The 19,497-nt window shown below is 41.0% G+C and overlaps 1 protein-coding gene across 6 annotated transcripts in view; it reads left to right on the plus strand.

The window, feature by feature from the left end:
- The first annotated feature begins 8,857 nt into the window (after nt 1-8,857).
- The window catches only part of LOC117351634 (F-box/LRR-repeat protein 21-like), a 54,936-nt gene continuing 44,296 nt past the window's right edge, over nt 8,858-19,497 (plus strand). For 5 of the 6 annotated variants that reach the window (XM_033927190.1, XM_033927191.1, XM_033927192.1 and 2 more), the window contains exons 1-4: nt 8,858-10,086; nt 10,190-10,234; nt 14,029-14,148; nt 18,126-18,268. The gene's annotated coding sequence lies outside the window, so the exon portion shown is untranslated. The remainder of the gene's footprint in view (nt 10,087-10,189; nt 10,235-14,028; nt 14,149-18,125; nt 18,269-19,497) is intronic. The other variant, XM_033927194.1, reaches the window with a different exon arrangement.

Here is a 19,497-nt window from a genome sequence, read left to right on the forward strand (position 1 = left end):
TCATAATGCCTCATTCCATCAATGCCTAAGAGCCAACCTCAGCAGTGATGTCACAATGGCTTGATTAATGGCAACTTCAGCATTTGGAACCTGGATAATACCAGGTGGGCTTTACAGTCTAAGGCCCAGAAATATCAAAGAAGACACAAGTTAATCTAATCATGCATTTTTAATGCGTATAACTAATGGGCAGACTGGATGGACTGTTGAGGTCTTTGCCGTCAATTACTATGTTATGGCTCAAAGCCCGAAAGACTTTTTTGTGGTGTCAGGAAATAAGAGTGGATAACGTGTACATATTTACATGACTCAGGAATTTTGCAGATCTGAGTGGGCTTCCACGGACTGTGCTAGAAAATGCCAAGTCACCTTTTCAATTTAATCCATACTCCTTTCGCCAGTGAAATTGTAATCCATAGGCATGAATTTTGTTGTCCTTTGTAAACACTTAGACCACGTATCCATGGACTAAAAGGAGGGATACTTTGACATTCCTTCTACTATGGCAAATACATTTCACTTTGGATCAGGTGGGCTAAGAGAACGAGGGCAATTTTGCAAACCTTCTCCTTTGTATAAAACAATGTTTTGCCCACCTATAAAACGTGGCCGCATGGCAAAATGTATGCAGGGCTGTGGAGTTGGTACCCCAAACCTTCGACGCCGACTGACTCCCCTACTTTTACTTTTACTGTCTGACTCCTAGTGTGTAGTAAATCTAAGAGAAATTTGATTAACTACTGAAACAGAGAATATTTCTTTATGTACAAAATTAAGAGTAATCAAGCACAAAATATATTTATTTGAAGTTTGAAGAACGCACCTTAACAAAATCATTTATAAGTATAAAATTATAAATTTGCCATATATTACAATATTGTACGCTTTTATTTTGAAGCTGAGTCGGAGACGGTGCATTTTGGCTGTCTACAACTCCATACAACACTTCTTCTGACTGCTTGGCTGCGTTTTTAGGTTCATAGTCTGCACACAGAAATCCAAGCAGAAGCAACAAAACAACCCATCTCAATTGTAGGTCTTGGCATTATAGTCTTGCTGTGATTCATAATGTCTATGTTGATAACCTTATTAATCTTATGGAAGCCACAATGATTCCCAGTTGATATTTGCGGTATATAAGGAACAATATGGGATGATATGGTTAATATTTCTCCCCTAAATTTCAAGACAAATAAATGTTTCCAGGGTAAAGGTGATGGGATATGATATATCACCTTTCTGTGGTACATAACATAACAAAATTTCTGATATATCACAGCTACTTCGCGGTTCTGTGTGGTTAACAAAAATTAAAATACAAGTATACATGGTATAAGAACTTCCGCAGAATTCATCTGTTCGCCTTCCCCTCCCTACAACTATGTCATTTTTAAAGGTTCCTTGACAAAACCTTCTCCTTCCAGGCGGCTAAACTGAACCCATGGCTAGCCCAAATTGTGCTCGACGCCCCACCTACCTTGACTTCAGAAAAAAACTCAAAACACACTTATTCCACGGACAGAACCCTTAACTCACCCTCTTCTACTTCTTCAACTCCCTTCAATGCACGTGAATCTCCACCTACTCCTTCTTATTGAACTCTCCTAACCTGTCAACTTCAATGACCTGTATTTTCCTGTAAATAAATATTACCACTCTTGTATATTCCTGTCAACTTCAATGACCTGTACATTCCTAAACTGTTAACTCCAATGACTTCATTGTTTGTAACCTTAATTAATTGATGTGAACCGCCTAGAACTCCCTGGGTATGGCGGTATACAAAATAAAATTATTATTATTATTATTAAACAGAATGAATGAATTAAAATATTTAACAAATAGATCAGTCTTCATAAATTTTCTAAATGCCAAATAAGACGTAGAGATAGAAAGATACATCCTAATTTGTTTATTCCATAACGCTGCCTGATACGCTAAGATCTATACACGCATCCTTTTACGGAAGGAAAATCAGAGAGCCGAAGATCACGTAGATGTTTTTTCTACTGGAAAATATAACATAATCCATGAGATAACCGGACAATAACCCGCGGAGAGCCTTGAAACAGATACAGGTGAACTTAAAAATCACTCTTGCCTCTAGGGGCAACCAACGCAATTTACATTTATTGTATATAGGGCCTTTCTCTGTCTCTAGTGGGCTCACCATTTAAGTATTGCACCTGGGGCAATGGAGAGTTAAGGCCCAAATTCTATAACCTATTTCAGAGGCGCCCAACGAGATAGGCGCCTATCTAAATTGAACAATAAGCTTAATTAAGTTTTTTTAATCAGCACTGATTGAAACATAGGCGCCTATCAAGAAAGCGTGATTCGGTAACAAGGCGCCTCTAAACATTTAGACGGCCTTCAAAAAAAATAGGCGCTGCGCATGTTAAGCATGGGCGTGGCTACACGTTAGGCGCCTTGTTGCAGAATCACCGCTCTTACGCGTGCTTAAGCGCTCAGCTAGGCGCCTACCTTTTAGTTGCGCCTAGAGCGGGCCTATGTCTTGGGCGCCTCCAAAATAGGTTCCGCTCAGCATGATTCATTAAACAGTGCCCAATTTTACTTGAATCGCGCTAAACAGTGCCTAATTAGGTGCCTAACTTTTAGGCGCTTCTTATAGAATTTGCCCTTAAGTAACTTGCCCAGAGTCACATGGAGCTGCAGTTGGGAATTGAATCCAGTTCCCCTGGCTCTCAACCCCACTGTACTAAACACTAATCTACTCCTCCACTCTTGCTGTCTTCATTCAAGAATACATTCAGAGTTTATTGTAATTGGAAGCTTCTAATGACTGGGGAGTCAATTCTGAGTGGTTTGCATGAGCTTCAGTAAAGGTGTTACAATATACATATCCTATAAGTATTGTTTCTGTATTGTCTTATATTCGTCTTTCCTTGTACTATTTGTGAGTTCGCCCTTTCGTGTTCCAAGTGTTTCCTCCATGTTACTATTCCTCCTAAATGTTTCCTGATTTGCTAAAGTGTTCTGTGAAGAGTATCATCTTTATTCCATTCTTGAAGTTTTTTGGTGTCCTTTTTTAGTTTTAATTTCATTGGAAGGGCGTTCCAATACATTGGGAGCCTTTGACACAGTTCCTCATAGGAGGTTCTTGAACAGACTTGACCGGCTGAGATTAGGACCCAAAGTGGTGAACTGGATTAGAAACTTGTTGACGGACAGACATCAGAGGGTGGTGATTAATGGAATTTGCTTGGAGAAAGGAAAGGTGAGTAGTGAAGCGCCAAGGATCAGTGGTGGGGCCGATTCTGTTCACTATGTTTCTGAGCGATATTGCCGAAGGATTAGAAGGAAAGGTTTGCCTTTTTGTGGATGATACCAAGATTGGTAACAGAGTGGACACCCTGGAGGGTGTGGAAAACATGAAAAAGGATCTGCAAAAGTTGGAAGAATGGGCTGATGTCTGGCAGCTAAAATTCAATGTAAAGAAGTGCAGAGTGATGCATTTGGGGGAGCAGAAATCCAAGGGAGATGTATGTGCTGGGAGGTGAGAAGTTGATATATGCACAGATGGGGGAAGGGACCTTCGGGTGATAGTGCCTGAGGATCTGAAGGCGACAAAGCAGTGGCTGTAGCCAGGAGGATGCTAGGCTGTCTAGAGAGAAGCATAACCAACAGAAAAAAGGAGGTGTTGATGCCCCTATACTTGTCATTGGTGAAGTCCCACTTGGGGTATTGTGTTGAGTTTTTGGAGACAGTACTTGACCTAGGATATAAAAAGACTTGAAGTGGTCCAGAGGAAAGCGATGAAAATGGTAGGAGGTTTGCACCAAAAGAAGTACAAAAGAGACCAGAAGACCTCAACATGTCTACTCTAGAAGGGAAAGGGGTGATATGATACAGACATTGAAATATTTGAGAGATATTAATATAGGACCAAATCTTTTCCAGAGAAAAGAAACTGGTAAAACTAGAGGACTTACATTGAGGTTGAGGGGTGGTAGACATAAGAGTAATGTTAGGAAATTCTTTTTCACGGACAGGGTGGTGGAGGCCTGGAATGTCCTCCCGAGGGAGGTGGTGGAGAGGAAAACTGTGATGGAATTCAAAAAAGCATGGGAAGAACTTAGAGGATCACTAATTAAAATTTAAATGAGCAAACTTGCACGGTCTGAATCCAGCAAAGGAGATGGTTTGGATAGGCTGGAACGAGCTTCAAGGGTAATTCTAATATTTGGAACCTAAGGACAATACCGGGTAGACTTTGAAGGTCTATGGCCCAGAAATAACAAAGAAAAAAGACATTTTAATTTAATCATGAAATTGCGATTACAGGGCAGACTGGATGGACCATTTATCTGCTGTTATTTACTATGTTACTATGTCATTAAGGGGACAGGACTTGATATACCACCTTTTCTGTGGTTACAATCAAAGAGTTTTGCATCTTTTATCCCCGCTTCCCCTTTTACAAAGCCGCGTTAGGCTTTTTTTTTTTTATCGCCGGCTACGGTGGTATTAGCTCCGACACTCATAGGATTCCTATGAGCGTCTGAGCTAATAACTACCGTGGCCGGCAATAAAAAAGCTTAACACGGCTTTGTAAAAACGGGCCTTGGACAAGTACTTACTTTGTCCCTGAGGGAATGCAGTGTTAAGTGACTTGCCCAGAGTCACCAGGAGAAGCTGGGAGTAAACGTACGTCCTCAGTGTGCTGAGGCGGCAGCTCTCACCGCTGGGCCACACCTTCACTCCCCTTACCTAGTGTTCTGAATTTAACAAAGATTAAGTCAGATGGACTTGCACTTCAAACTCTTCCGGTACATCTTCTAGAGCAGTGGTTCCCAACCCTGTCCTGGAGGAACACCAGGCCAATTGGGTTTTCAGGCTAGCCCTAATGAATATGCATGAAGCAAATTTGCATGTCTATCACTTCCATCATATGCAAATCTCTCTCATGCATATTCATTAGGGCAGTGGTTCCCAACCCTGTCCTGGAGGAACACCAGGCCAATCGGGTTTTCAGGCTAGCCCTAATGAATATGCATGAAGCAAATTTGCATGCCTATCACTTCCATCATATGCAAATCTCTCTCATGCATATTCATTAGGGCAGTGGTTCCCAACCCTGTCCTGGAGGAACACCAGGCCAATCGGGTTTTCAGGCTAGCCCTAATGAATATGCATGAAGCAAATTTGCATGCCTATCACTTCCATCATATGCAAATCTCTCTCATGCATATTCATTAGGGCTAGCCTGAAAACCCGATTGGCCTGGTGTTCCTCCAGGACAGGGTTGGGAACCACTGTTCTAGAAGGCCACTTCTTCTGGCTTTTCATACATTAAATAAACATTAGGGGGCAGTCTGTCCAAGCTCAATTATCTAGCACTTAACTCACGTCCTAGTTGGTAGTTATAGAACGATTCTTGCAAAAGTAAATTAGGGGTTGTCAAGGTTGTGGATGACGGAAACCCTGTTAACTTGAACAACTGGAAAAAAGATTAAGACTGGTGAAAATGCAAATCCAGTATATTTAGTTAGCAATATTATACTGTGAAAATCCAAAGAATAATTGTTCAACGTGGATAAAATAGTGCATAATGAGTAGCACAGGGAACATTAGGGTAGAGCAGAACATGCTGGGGAATGCACAAAACTTACCGATCGTGTCCCGTTTGGCGATCGATCGCATCGGATTCCCCGATGCCCAAAACTGCCCACCCCGTGTTTTCCGATCCGATCCAATCCATGCAAATTAGGAAAACCCCATGCAAAATAGCCAAGCGAATGATGCACTAACATCACTTAGCTATTTTGCATAGGGTTTTACTGATCCTAAAACCCAATTGCTTTAGACCTGTCGCCTGTTTTTACCTTTTTTTTCATTTCTTTTTCAATGGCACAGATATTTTGCATGTATTATACATGCAAAATATCTGTCCCATAAAGAAAAAAATTAAGTCCCACTGACAAACATGCCCCCCAAAATGTCAGAAGGGATGCTCACTCTCTTCTGCCATGAAGGAACTCCCTCCCTGTGCATCCCCCCCCCCCAAAAAAAAAGGCAGGAGGGATGCCCACTCCCTCCTGCCATGAAGCCATTCCCTCCCCTCCCTTGGAAAATAAAAGCAGAAGGGATGCCCACTCCTTCCTGCAACAAAAGCATCCACTCCCTCCCCCCAAAAAGACAGGAGGGATGCCTACTACCTCCTGCCATGAAGGCGCCCACTCTCCCTCCAGGCCCCCCTGCCCAATACTTTAAAAGTTGGGAGTAGGAGGTACTGAAAACACCTCCTTCTTCTCCTCCCTTGATGATGACACTGGGCCTTAGGCCCCTCCCTGGTGCATCATGTGATGCACAAGGAGGGGCCTAAGGCCCTGATTGGCTCAGACGCCTCAGGCCCCTGCCCTTGAGAGGGGACTGAGGCATCTGAGCCAATCAGGAACTTCCTTAGGAAGGAGCCTAAGAAGTCCCCGATTGTGGTCTGACCATTGCTCTATAAAGCGGCATTATAACTTTCTCCGATCTACTCGTGATTCCTTTCTTTATCATGCCTAACATTCTATTTGCTTTCTTTGCCGCTGCCACGCATTATGCCGACGGTTTCAGGGTTCTATCTATCAGTACACCCAGGTCCTTTTCTTGTTCGCTCTTTCCCAGAGTTGCACCTGACATTCTATACTCATGTTCCTTGTTCTTTCTGCCTAAATGTATTACTTTGCACTTTTCCACATTAAACTTCATCTACCATTTCTCCGCCCATTTCTCTAACTGACACAAGTCACTCTGAAGTTCCTCGCTATCCTTCTGCGATCTGATTGCCCGGCCTAGCTTTGTGTCGTCTGCAAAATTGATGATCTCACTGGATGTTTCTTCTTCCAGGTCATTGATGAAAATGTTAAATAAGATGGGCCCGAGTACCGAGCCCTGGGGCACACCGCTAGTCACTTTCTCCCAGTCTGAGAACTTCCCATTTATGCCCACTCTCTGCTTTCTGTTCTCCAGCCAGTTGTGGTAGTTTCAGGGCAGCAGGGAAGAGCAGTGGGCACGGCGATGATGGGGGCATAGCGATGAGGGGAAGCAGGGAAGAGCGCATGGAAGGGTGCACGGAGTGGTGATGCCAGGTGCCTCCACCCTGGGCACCAACTTCCCTCCCTATGCTACTGCAACTATGCATGTACGTATGTAAATGCCATTATTCTAAACATTTACATGCATAAATGTTAATACCTAAGTTATAAAATTGCCCCTTAATAATTTTGTTTAAAAAGCATTTTCCAAATGCATAAAGTTTGACCATACACTTTAGCTTAATATCCAGAAAGATATATTGTTGAACGGTCAAACAATACAAACTGAACAGAAAAAAAAACCCCTCCCTTCAAATTTCATATAATTTATTACACTTATATGCCACAGATCATTGATACCTTTATCTGATGACCCAAATTCCATGGGGGAGGGGGAATCCTGTAAGCCTATTTTTAAGCATTTCTTTTCAAACTCATGCATTTATTCATTGCTGGCTCAGGTGGGAATAACTGCCTCTATTCGACTTTCCAAGAAAACAATTTACATAGTACCTGGAATGGATATATTTGCATACCACCAAAAAGCTTAAAAAAGCACAAGATCGATCATCAGATTGTGAGCAGAGGATGATTACAGTTGCCGCAAAGATCAAAACAAATGAGATTCTGGTTATAGATTATCTAATTATGGTAAACAGCACCTAGAAATTACATAGCTAATATACGTAATATTCCGTCATCACTATTTTCCTTTACTTCTAAAAGAGCACGTAGGCATAGGTTAACATTGATCCAAGGGCTGTTAGTAAAATTGAAAATTCAAATGATTTATCGTTTTTTTGTTGTTTGTTTGTAGGACTATAAGGGGCTCATAATCGAAAGAGAAAAGCATCCAAAAACCGGCCTAAGTCGGCACTTGGACGAACATTTCTCAAAAACGTCCAAGCGCCTAGAATCAAACTGGGTTTTGGACATATTTCTAAATGACTTAGGCCCTCATAGTGCTGCTCAACGTCCAAAGCTAAACGGGGCATTTCGGGAGGCGTGTCGAGGGTAGACGTTGGGCGGGACGTGGGCCGGCTTAGACGTAAGTCGTACAGCATGTATAACCAAAAGTGCTACAGCTCACGATCGACGGAACTTGGACGTTGTGACTTAGACCATTTGAAACATGGTCTAAGTCACAAAAACCCACCTAAACTCATCAGACATGCACTGAAAACAAATAAAACAGACCCCCACACACTACCCAAGTGGTCACCGACCCCCCCCCCCCCAACCCCATAAAAATTTTAATCACAACTTTAAAATTCAGCCTCCAGACCATCATCACCTGGCCGCCTGGCATAGGAAAACCTAGTCGTCCAGCACAGAGGCAGCTTAAGTCGTCTTGGGGGTGGGTTAGGGATCCATAGAGAGGAGGACCCATGCCCATAAGCCCCTGTAATCACTGCATTGATACTTAAACATGTGCACTGCCCTTTACACCCCCCAAAACCCTTTTTTACTGGCATATAAGTGGCTCCTGCAGCCATAAGGGCTATTGGGGTGGTAGATAAGTGGGTCTAGGGGATTCTGGAGGTGGTTTGGGGGGGCTCAACATCACCTATAAGGGAGCTAGCTGTAGGGAGGAGAAGCCATGGCACCCTTTTTGTGAAGTTCACAGCAGTGCCCTGTAAGGTACCCCCACTATTTAGGTGCCCGTCTGGGTGTTCTGTCCATCGCTTTGCAGGCCCCTCCCACGTCCAACAGGGCTTGTTCTAGACGTTTTGGACTTGGACGGACAGTTGGACGAAAATGCGCTTTAAAGATCGACGTTTTAGCGGCTTGGACGATCAGATCTTCAGGACGTATAATTGGATGATTTTCGAAAGTCAAAAGACGTTGGTCGTCTCTTTCGAAAATGGGACTTAGGCTCTTTTTGCGAAATGGACGTAAACGGACTTAGACGTCCCTTTCGATTATACCCCTCCACGTGTTTGTTAATTGTTTGTGACTTGCAAAAAAAGTATAATTTCACATATATCTTTAGGGTAAATGCATAAAAAAATTCTTTGTTAATTCAAAAAGTGTGTATTTCGCTTCCCTGTAATTTTCCCTTAACAGTGTAGGGAAGCAAAATAAGCACAAAAAAAGACAAAAGGACATTAGAAGCCCAACAAAGGTTAGAGAAATGATTTTATTTTCAGTTTAATAATTGAAATATACAGTGTTAATTTTGAGAATCTACATTAGTGGTCTACATTTTGCACTGTACAGAAGGAAATGTCAGGGGAATGCTTTATGAAATTAATCGTGCAGTTAAAAGTTGTTTTAACCCTACAAATAATTTTGATTAAAATTTGTAATTGTTCCCCACCTTTCATTTAAATGACACCCAGCACTGTATACAGTATAGCACGAACCAGCTTTCATTCAGGTGGAAAATTACGATGAAAATAATTTCAGTTTCTGTTTTCAAAATGGGCCCGTCTTCCTTCACAAGCAGCAAAAAGTGCTCACATCAGACATTTGCTTAAACCAAGATTTCCAGTTCTTTCTATAGATATTTACACTTAATATTATCTGAGAAGAGTAGATGAATTTCCTCAGGGGTGACTCAAATCAAATTCTACCTTTTCCTAGATTAAGAGGAAAAAAAAGACGAGAACAGGAGTTCCCCGTAGTAAAGAAAATTGTATTTAAGAGGATTCCTGCCAGTACTATTTTTAATGCAGGGTGATTTACACTTAAGTACTAGAATATTTGAAGCAAATGATTGCACCATCCAGGATGCATCTGCAGTTCTTCGTAGTTCTTGGCTATGCATGCTTCTCGTTGCAAGTCCATGCAGAAAAATGCACAATCAGCTCGGTCAGAGCAGAGATCGATAATGTTGATGGACTTCTAAAGGAGACTGTGGTAAGTGTACATTTATTTTGTGTGCTATTGTTTGATCTAGAGTGCTAGTATTAAACCATTAAATAAGTTTGGACTTGTTGACGTGTCAACTGCAAAGCTTGTCGCTAACCCCTCGATATTTCCATCGTAGGGCAAAGAGGGTCTTAACTGCCGGTGCAACCAGACAAATTCTCACCGACAGGTACTTTCACAAACTTTGCCTCAATTAACATCGCCGCAGTTTATAAGAAAAAATAGTTCACCCTCACACTATGAGCTTTTCATGCCTGATCTTTTGTTTGCAGGGGGAGACAGGGACGCACACTTGCTTATGCCTTCCTGTTCCTTCGGTAAGAAAAACTGATTTTGGTTTCGTTTCACTGTAAGTCATGTAAGGTCAATTTTCATTGGTGGGGCCAATATATAACCTTAAGGGGATGGTTTCAGAAGGCTTGCCAGGCATTTGCATACACAAATTGCAGTATTTCCATATGGAAGCACTCAAGGTCTCTTTCTATAAAAGGCACCTGAACTTAGCCAATGTAGGCATCTAACTTACCCTCCCTTTTACTAAGCCACGGGAGAGGTTTCTACCAAGACCTGGGGCGCTAAATGCTCCAACGCTGTTCTGATGCTCATAGAATTCCTATCGGAGCATGGTAGAAACCTCTACCTAAACCTTAAATCAATGCCATTAATTGAAAATTGCAATTATATAACAAATCACAATTAATTAGATGGTAGGCGCCTACTACTTCAAGGTGGGGGGGCTGTCTGCTCCAAGATGCCTAGCAGAAAGTAGGCGTTATAATCTCAGCCAATACTCTGGCATTGGTAAACCATTCATAATACCACAACTCTATCTCTCAATGCCGCTCTCTCTTCTTAATAGATTGCTTTAGTCAAACTGTCGGGGCTTCAGACATGCCATTTGGTCACCACACAATTTTTTGTGTTTGCTTGGTTGCCAAAATTCTTCTCACTGGCTATGGCTTCTTCACTAGCCCCTACTCAATATGTTTCACAATTTTTTTTAAAGTGCTTCATTATATCTCAAACTTATTAAAGTGCTTAATGTCAATAACTTAACCGGTATAAAAACTGGTTAAAACTTATCTTATTATATTCTTTTTCTTGATGATCTTATCTCTTCGGGAAAGGTACCTGTCATATCATAGAAACATAGAAACATAGAAAAAGACGGCAGAAAAGGGCTACAGCCCACCAAGTCCGCCCATTCCAAATACCCGCCCCCCTGATTTCACTCCCTTAGGGATCCCATGTGAATATCCCATTTTCTCTTAAAATCTGACATGTTTCGCCGACAGGCTGCTTCAAGAAAAGGTCCCCCCTTCACAACTTATTCTGCACCATCCCGATCCACATAGAAATTTTTTAGATAAGTGGATTTTTTTGATATGTAGATCGGGATGGTGCAGAATAAGTTGTGAAGGGGGGGACCAAAAAATTGTGAAACATATTGAGTAGGGGCTAGTGAAGAAGCCATAGCCAGTGAGAAGAATTTTGGCAACCAAGCAAACACAAAAAATTGTGTGGTGACTAAATGGCATGTCTGAAGCCCCGACAGTTTGACTAAAGCAATCTATTAAGAAGAGAGAGCGGCATTGAGAGATATAGTTGTGGTATTAGAGCAGAAAGTAGGCGGCATGGTTAGGGGCAGATTTGGGGTGGAGGTTAGCAGTGGCGTAACGAGGGTGAGGGATGCATCTTCACAGGTATTTTACAAAAGGCTTTGTTCAAGGGAGCCTCTGTTCGGGCCCAAATTTACTTTTAAAATGCCGTTCTCGGGTTGGCATCACTGTTACTGACCACATCAGTGCTTTTGAATATCGACCAGTTAGAATGCAATATACATTCGTATTAAGAATTATAGTAATTAATAATAATATTCCCTATAGGTATAAAATATGGGGGTAAAAACTCCTTTGCTAATTTGAGAGCATTTGTCAGATATATCTAGTATCTTGATTTTATTTCTAATCTAGAGGCTCATTTAGTAAAGCTACGTGCGTGTTAATGCAGTGGTCTCAAACTCGTGACCCGGGGGCCACATGTGGCCCGCCAGGTACTATTTTGAGACCCTCGGTATGTTTATCATAATCATAAAAGTAAAATAAAACCGTTTCTTGATCATACATCTCTTTAGCTATAAATGATTATATTATTCTTAAGACTTAGCCAAAAGGAAAGAGTTTTACCTCATGTAAAATAGTCATTTCCTTAATAAGACATTAGCTATTTTTTTCTGAGGCCTCCAAGTACCTACAAATCCAAAATGTGGCCCTGCAAAGGGGTTGAGTTGGAGACCACTGGTTTAACTGTAACCATGAATCCTGTTTGTCTTTGGGAAGCAGAGCTGAGATTGTGATGTCATAATGCTTCATTCCACCAATAAGAGCCAGCCTCATCAGTGATGTCACAATGGCTTGATTGTCCTGTTCTCCCTTCTGCCCTCCAACCCAGCCAGCAGATTAACTGTTCCCCTTAACTCAGTGGTCTCAAACTCACGGCCCGCCAGGTACTATTTTGAGGCCCTTGGTATGTTTAGCCAAAAGGAAAGATTTATAAACTATAAAGAGTTTTACCTCATGCAAAATTGTTATTTCTTTAATAAGACATTAGCTATTTTTTTTCTGAGGCCCTCCAAGTACCTCCAAATCCAAAATGGGGCCCTGCAAAGGGTTGGAGTTGGAGACCACTGTGTTAATGGATATTAGCATGCATCAAGGCCCAGATTCTATAAATGACCCCTGAAGTTAATAACTTAGATTGGCATACCTAGCCAATTTAGGCATCTAAGAATTATTCAATTAAGCTTAATCAGTGTTGTTAATTGAAAAGCACCATTAGAAAGTCATTTAATCCGCTTTGAAAGTCATGTAATCCGCCTTAAACCGCAAGGTAAAGGCGGAATAGAAATCACTAATGTAATGTAATGTAATTTTAGAAATTAATTAGCTGGTGGGTGTCTAAATCAAAAGGTGCTTCCCACTTTGAGGAAGGCGTCTACCGGAGCACGCCTAAGGTTTCAATGCCTATTGGTGGCTAAGACCACTTAAGCGCTGCTAGGCATGATTCTATAAATGGCTCCTAGCGGATGATTGACAACTGCGCTCCTCGGTGCCTAGAAATTAGGTGCCTTTTTGTTAAGAATCAGGGCCTAAATGACACTCTAATAAAATAGGACACACAAAATTTAGTATGCGCTAATTCTGTTAGTGCATGCTAAATCGGAAAATAAAATGGAGATACTAAGGGCCGGATTCTATAAACGGCACCAGTATCGGCAGCCGCCTAAAAACGGCCGCCGATCGCGTGTCAATCATGCCTCGGTGCCATACATAGAATCACGGCTGGTTTTTAAAACAGGCGGCTTAAATGTAGGCCAGCATTTTACAAGACTATATTTAAGGCGCCCGTCTTGCACTTACGGAAGCACCTAAGGTCACTTCCGGTTTAAACCACGCCCACACCGGCCTCAGGAGTTCTTAGGTGTGCCTAGATACTTCTGTAAGCACATAAATAATGCCTTCAACGTAGGTGCCGTTTGTCACATCGATTTTTTTTTTTAAGTCCCAATTGGTTAGTTAGACATCAGTAGGATTCCTACCTCTGCCTAACTTCGGGACGTCGTTATTAGAATCCGGGCCTAAATGTATCTGACAAATGCAACATATACATGAGTTTCCAAACTAGCAAAGGGGTTTTTTCCCCCGTATATTTTATACCTATGGAGAATATTCTCATTAATTAATATAATTCTTAATATTCTTTATAAATCAAACTGCTTACATTCTAATTGCCCCTTACTAAGCTTAGAATTTATCGTCGTAGCTGTTTTCATGATAATAGAACTCATTTAAAATTAAGAGAAAAAAACTGCAAATAAACATCTACAAATCCTGCATCCATAGATGAATACTCAGATTATGGGTGGGACGTGCAATCATAACCACAGATCGAAACCTTTTAGCTCACCATTATGTTTTGTTCACAATCTATCTTAGGGCCAGATAGAAGTGTGCTTCATAATCTGTAAAGAAACTAGCCAGTGAGAGCTACGGTTATATTAATTAGGAATACATTTTTATTCCCATCCCTCTTTTTTTTTTTGGGAGGATAGATAAATTGCAGAATTTCATGCTTCAAGGATGGGCTCCAGAAAGCAAGAGAACTACTGAAAGGGTCAAGATACTTCGTTCCACTTCATAAAGGAGTTGTAAATCTTAGTCGTTTGTGTAAGGTAAGTTGTATTTTATTTTTTATTTTTTTACAGAGTGATATTGCTTTCTCACAGCAAGAAACTGTTCAACCTAAATAAATAAGGGTCAGACTTGGGACCCTGTTCCTATAGGTATTTCCAAGGTGCTAGACCTATATATATGAATTAAAATTCACCTTTTATAGCATGGCGAGATGAGGCAGAGAATGACCCCTCCCCCAACTCATCAGTTAAAATTTCTGTTTCTATGGCAGTGTTTATGTAAGACCAGAGATACTTTTTTAAAAAAAACTTCTGAAGACACAGTTATTTGTTCAAGTTTCAAGTTTTATTTTTATTTGATGAATCGCTTATTTAGTTTTACTAAGCGTTTATCTGAGTGAAACAGGTAATACCAGCACTGAATATCCGGGCACGGCTCCAGAAAAAGAGGACGGATTGAGACATCCGGGTTTTATTTCCATTGTTTTCTTTGGAAGTAAAACCCAGATGTCTCAATCTTTTTTTATTTCTTTATTTATACATTTGTTACAATTCAAATAACAAACATAAAAGAATATCCATTTCATCATGACATGAAAATGCTCATAAAATAAAATTCAAAGAAAATTTTATCAGTGATCTAGTCCACATCATTTGGCCCGCTAGTGCTGTCGCTAGAAAACAAATAATTAAACAGAAATATCTATCATGTGGCAGACAGAAAAGCATGTGGCATATTTTTAAATGTCACCTAAACATCCTCTCAGACTTGTAAGAGTAAATCAAGAAATTCCTTGTATTAGTTTATCCTTAAGAAAATCTTCCAACTGGACTGGGTCTAGAAACACATATTTATCACTTGCATATGATATAAGGCATTTGCAAGGAAATTTTTTTTAAAAAATTCTTTATTGATTTTTAATCAAAAACAGTGTCATACAAATGAAAGAACAAAAGATATTCCACATATTCCACTATTATCTATACAGGTAACATAAATATCATTCAATAATTTCATTTTCCTGCATATAATAATATCATAATATATCCTAACTAGTGTTTAAGCCTGTTACATTAATGGGTGCTAGAATATATGCCTGTCTGTCTTTGTTTATTTATGTCTCTCTCCCTGCTCCTGTCTCTTTCTTCCTTTCTTTCTGTCTCTCTCCCTCCTGCTATTTTTCTCTCTCTCTCGCTAGCACCCTTTGTCTGTCTGTCTTTCTTTCTGTCTGTCTCTCTGGTCCCCTGTCTGTCTTTATTTCTGTCTGTCTCTCTCCCTGGCCTCCTTTGTCTGTCTGTATTTCTTTCTGTCTCTCTCTAGTCATTAAGCCCATTACATTAACGGGTGCTAGAATATATGTCTGTCTGTCTTTCTCTCTCTCTCTCCCTCCCGCTGTGTCTCTCTCTCTCTCCCTGGCCACCTTTCTCTGTCTGTCTTTCTGTCCCTCTCCCTGCCCCTGTGTCTTTCTTCCTTTCTTTCTGTCTCTCTCCCTCCCGCTGTCTATCTGTCATTATTTCCCTCCATTTCCCTGTGCAGCAGCATGTTCACCCCATTTCCCTGTGCAGCAGCAACAGCATTTCCCTCCTCCCCCCCCCCCACTTTCCTTTGCAGAAGCAGCAGCGGTATTTCCCTTCCCCTCCATGTCCCTGTGAAGTAGTAGCAGCATTTTCCCCCACCCCCCATTCCTTTCTCTCTCCCTCCCCCCCCACTTTCCTTTGCAGAAGCAGCAGCGGTATTTCCCTTCCCCTCCAGGTCCCTGTGAAGCAGTAGCAGCATTTTCCCCCACCCCCATTCCCTTCTCTTACCGCAAGCTGTCCTGCTCCGTTCGGCCCCTCCCTTCTCTTAACATGATCTGGCCTGCTCTGTTCGGCCCCTCCCCCTTCCCTTCCCGCGGTCTAGCCCGTTCCTGTAGCTGAAGTCCTGTTCTTTTTCGGCCCCCCTTCCCTTCCCGCAGGCTGGCCTGCTGCGGCCGAAGGTTTTTTTTTAAGTTTAAAAGTGCCGGCGGTGGCTCCTCTCACGATCCCCGCCAGCGTCGGAAGCCTTCTTCGACGCTGGTGCAGGCTCGTGAGAGGAGCCGACACCGCAGGTTGAGAGGTGAAGAGCAAGGAGTCCAGTGCTGCCTTCCAGTTTGACGAAGTGAGAACGGGAGGGGGGAGTCGCTGCCAAGACCGCTATGTTAGACGGAGTGAGGGGAAGAGGGGAGAGTCACTGGCGTGTTCCCTGCTTTCTTGTTGCAAACGTCGGCCGTGAAGTGTAAGGGAGACGGAGACGGCAAGACCGCACATCACCTGTGAGAGAGGGACCCTTGTATGCGCGCACGCGCACTCTGCCGACCACGGAACTACAGATCAGGCAACACGGTGGTAGAGTGCGCTTGCGCGCTTAGCGTTTTATTATATTAGATATAAAATACAAATAAAGAATAAAGTTACCCAAATATCACTATCAATATTTATTCCCCTCCCTCCAACTCCCCCCCCCAGATGTGTAAAGATAAATAAACCAAAGAAAAGAAGAGATATGATGAAAATACATTATTATGTTTTTACAAATTTAGTCAATGGGCTCCAAATTTTATTAAATACCTCACTAAAACCCCTACATTCTACGTTAATTCGTTTGTATCTGTATGTAGTACACACATTCACCCACCAAAATATATAATTAATTCTATCATGGCTTTTCCAATTACTTGTAATCAATTAAATGGCTATACCTGTTAGGATCATAAATAGACAACTCTTATATTTATCTAGAGTGGGTTTCACATGTAAAATTGTTCCACAAATTATAGCCTCATAGGACATTGGAACATTTGAATCTAGTACTAAATTTATTTGTCCCCAAACTGACTTCCAATATATCAATATAAACGGACAAAAATACAACAGATGCTCCAAAGTCCCTATACCAGTATGACAATGCCAGCTTCTATTAGACTTAGAACTATCTATTTTATTTAATCGAACTGGGGTCCAGAAAATCCTATGTAACGAAAATAACCATGTTTGTCTCATAGATGCTGACACTGTACATTTCAATCTCCAAGGCAAATGCAACCCAGCCACATGGGAATCGCTACTGCGGCTTTGTAATGTGTGACAACTTTGGGGTTAGTTGTAACCCAGCCCCTATCTGTTGCTTACCCGCCGTTATGGTGGAATCATCCTTAGGGTGGTGTTCACAGTATGCATTTATTGCCACATTAACAGCAAACACAGCTTAATATTTATTTAGTTCATGGTATTTGATATACATACAGCATTACATTAAACATATCAATGCAGTTTGCAGTATAAAATAAATCAGAGTATATCAAGTCCAACAAACAAACATTAGAATAAAACAAAATAGGAACATGAAACAACCATCCAAGTCTTCATCCCTTGATTTAAATTTACAGTAGGATACTTATTTATGTAAATCTGTTGGCAAGGAGTTCCAGAGTTTCGGTGCAATTCAGCTAAAAGCTGTCTGACATGATGAGCCCAACCGTAGTCTTTTAAAAGAGGAGACAATCCAAAGAGTTTCTTGGGAAGATCTCAGTGATCGAGCTACACGATAAGGAATCAGTAGGGTATGAATATATACTGTATAAATGGCTTTATAAGCAATTATCAGAATCTTGAATATAATGCGTTCCTTTAAAAGGAGCCAATGTTGCTTTTTTTTAATAATGAGGCACCTGTTCATTAGATTTAAGATTATACTTGTAATGTACATTATATAGACTCTTGTATATTGCAGTAGTCTATTTTAGATATTATTATTAAAGTACATAACAAAATCTTAGTGGAATGCATATTCAAAATGAGTGAATTTTCCTAACAGAATGAACATTTAATCACCTTAAATAATTAATTGGCCCATAAATGACCAGTCATATTATAAAGGTCTAAAATATGCTATTTTCAGTTACTTTTCATCCCTGGATAGAGTTGCTGAATGCACTACCTGTGATTAAATATGGATCTAGAACACTCTGGACTAATTATGATTTTTTTTTTTTTCATAGGTTTTACCATGTGCCACATCATGCAGCGACACTATCACAAGCAACGTGACCGAGTTCTTAGAAGCCTTGAGAAATACATATCGTAGCTTGCAGTTCCAACATAACAGAAGAAGCTGATGATGCGGCCAGATGCTAAACAACGGGTGTTATTTATGTTTTACGTTTACAATTTTAAAAAGACATGTTTAGCAGTAATTAAGGGCTTCTTTCACAAAGCTGTGATAGAGGTTTCTTCTGTGGGCCAGCTAGGTAAATGCTCCGACGTTCAAAGGTTTCCTATGAACATCGGAGCATCTACTTCGTCCACCCATTGTAGAAACCTCTACCACAGCTTTGTAAAATGAGCCCTAAGTTAAAAAAAAGAGTAATAAAAGCTATTTTTTTTACAGTCTTTCATTGTCATTGCATCATGCAGCCATGTTACTTAGTAAAATTTCGGAGGGGTTTTCCCTGTTAAATTTGAAGTGAATTTGCTGAATATCAGCAAATATTGGGCAGTGAATGGGTGGTCTAGGGGTGGAGTTAGGGAGGAGCCAGCACTTATGTGGGCGTAGGCTATATTCAATGTCAGTAAGTAAAGAATCTAATGTCATTTCTTTATTTAAAAATTTCTACACCGCTTATAGCCAAACTGGCTTACAATATTCACATACACAAATCCAGGATAAAACACCAAAATACATCATACAAGAAATAAAACAACATAATACATCATTACAAGGATTCAGACACATCAAGCAAGGGATACATCTTATAATCAAGAAGAATGCTTTAACAAATAAAAGTGTTTTCAAAGATTTGGACTTCAGAGTTTTACAGTGCCTCAAAGAGCCACTCAAAGCATTCCATAAACAAGGCCTAGACTTAGCTGTCCTGTAGGGATAATCGAATATTTCATGAGACTTCCTGGACAAAACTTATACGTTGTGAATTAGACGATGTAAAAGCAGGTATAAGTGCCAAAAAAGTATCCAAAGTAACCAGATAACCAATGTAGAGACAATGTAAAGACACCTACATATTCCGCCAGTAATCACTGATCCCCCGCCCTCACATTGCTACAAATAGAATAAAAACATACATATTGGCTCCGGAACATCAGCACCTGCTATAGGAAAGCCTAGTAGCCACATCATTCTCTTCTTAGTTGGGCTGAGAACTTTTCAGCGGCCCCTCGTATTGTGATGTCATAATGCCTCATTCCACCAATGCCTAAGAGCCAGCCTCACTGGTGATGTCACAATGGCTTGGTTTCCCTATGCTTCTGCCCATGTGCTAGATGCGTTTGCCTCATTGAAACAAAGAGTGTCAAGAAAAGTGTGGAATAACTTGTAAGTTTCAAGGTTCCACATCATTCTTTTCTTGGTTGGGC

Source organism: Geotrypetes seraphini, chromosome 18 (assembly GCF_902459505.1).
Source record: "Geotrypetes seraphini chromosome 18, aGeoSer1.1, whole genome shotgun sequence".
NCBI classification, from domain to species: domain Eukaryota; kingdom Metazoa; phylum Chordata; class Amphibia; order Gymnophiona; family Dermophiidae; genus Geotrypetes; species Geotrypetes seraphini.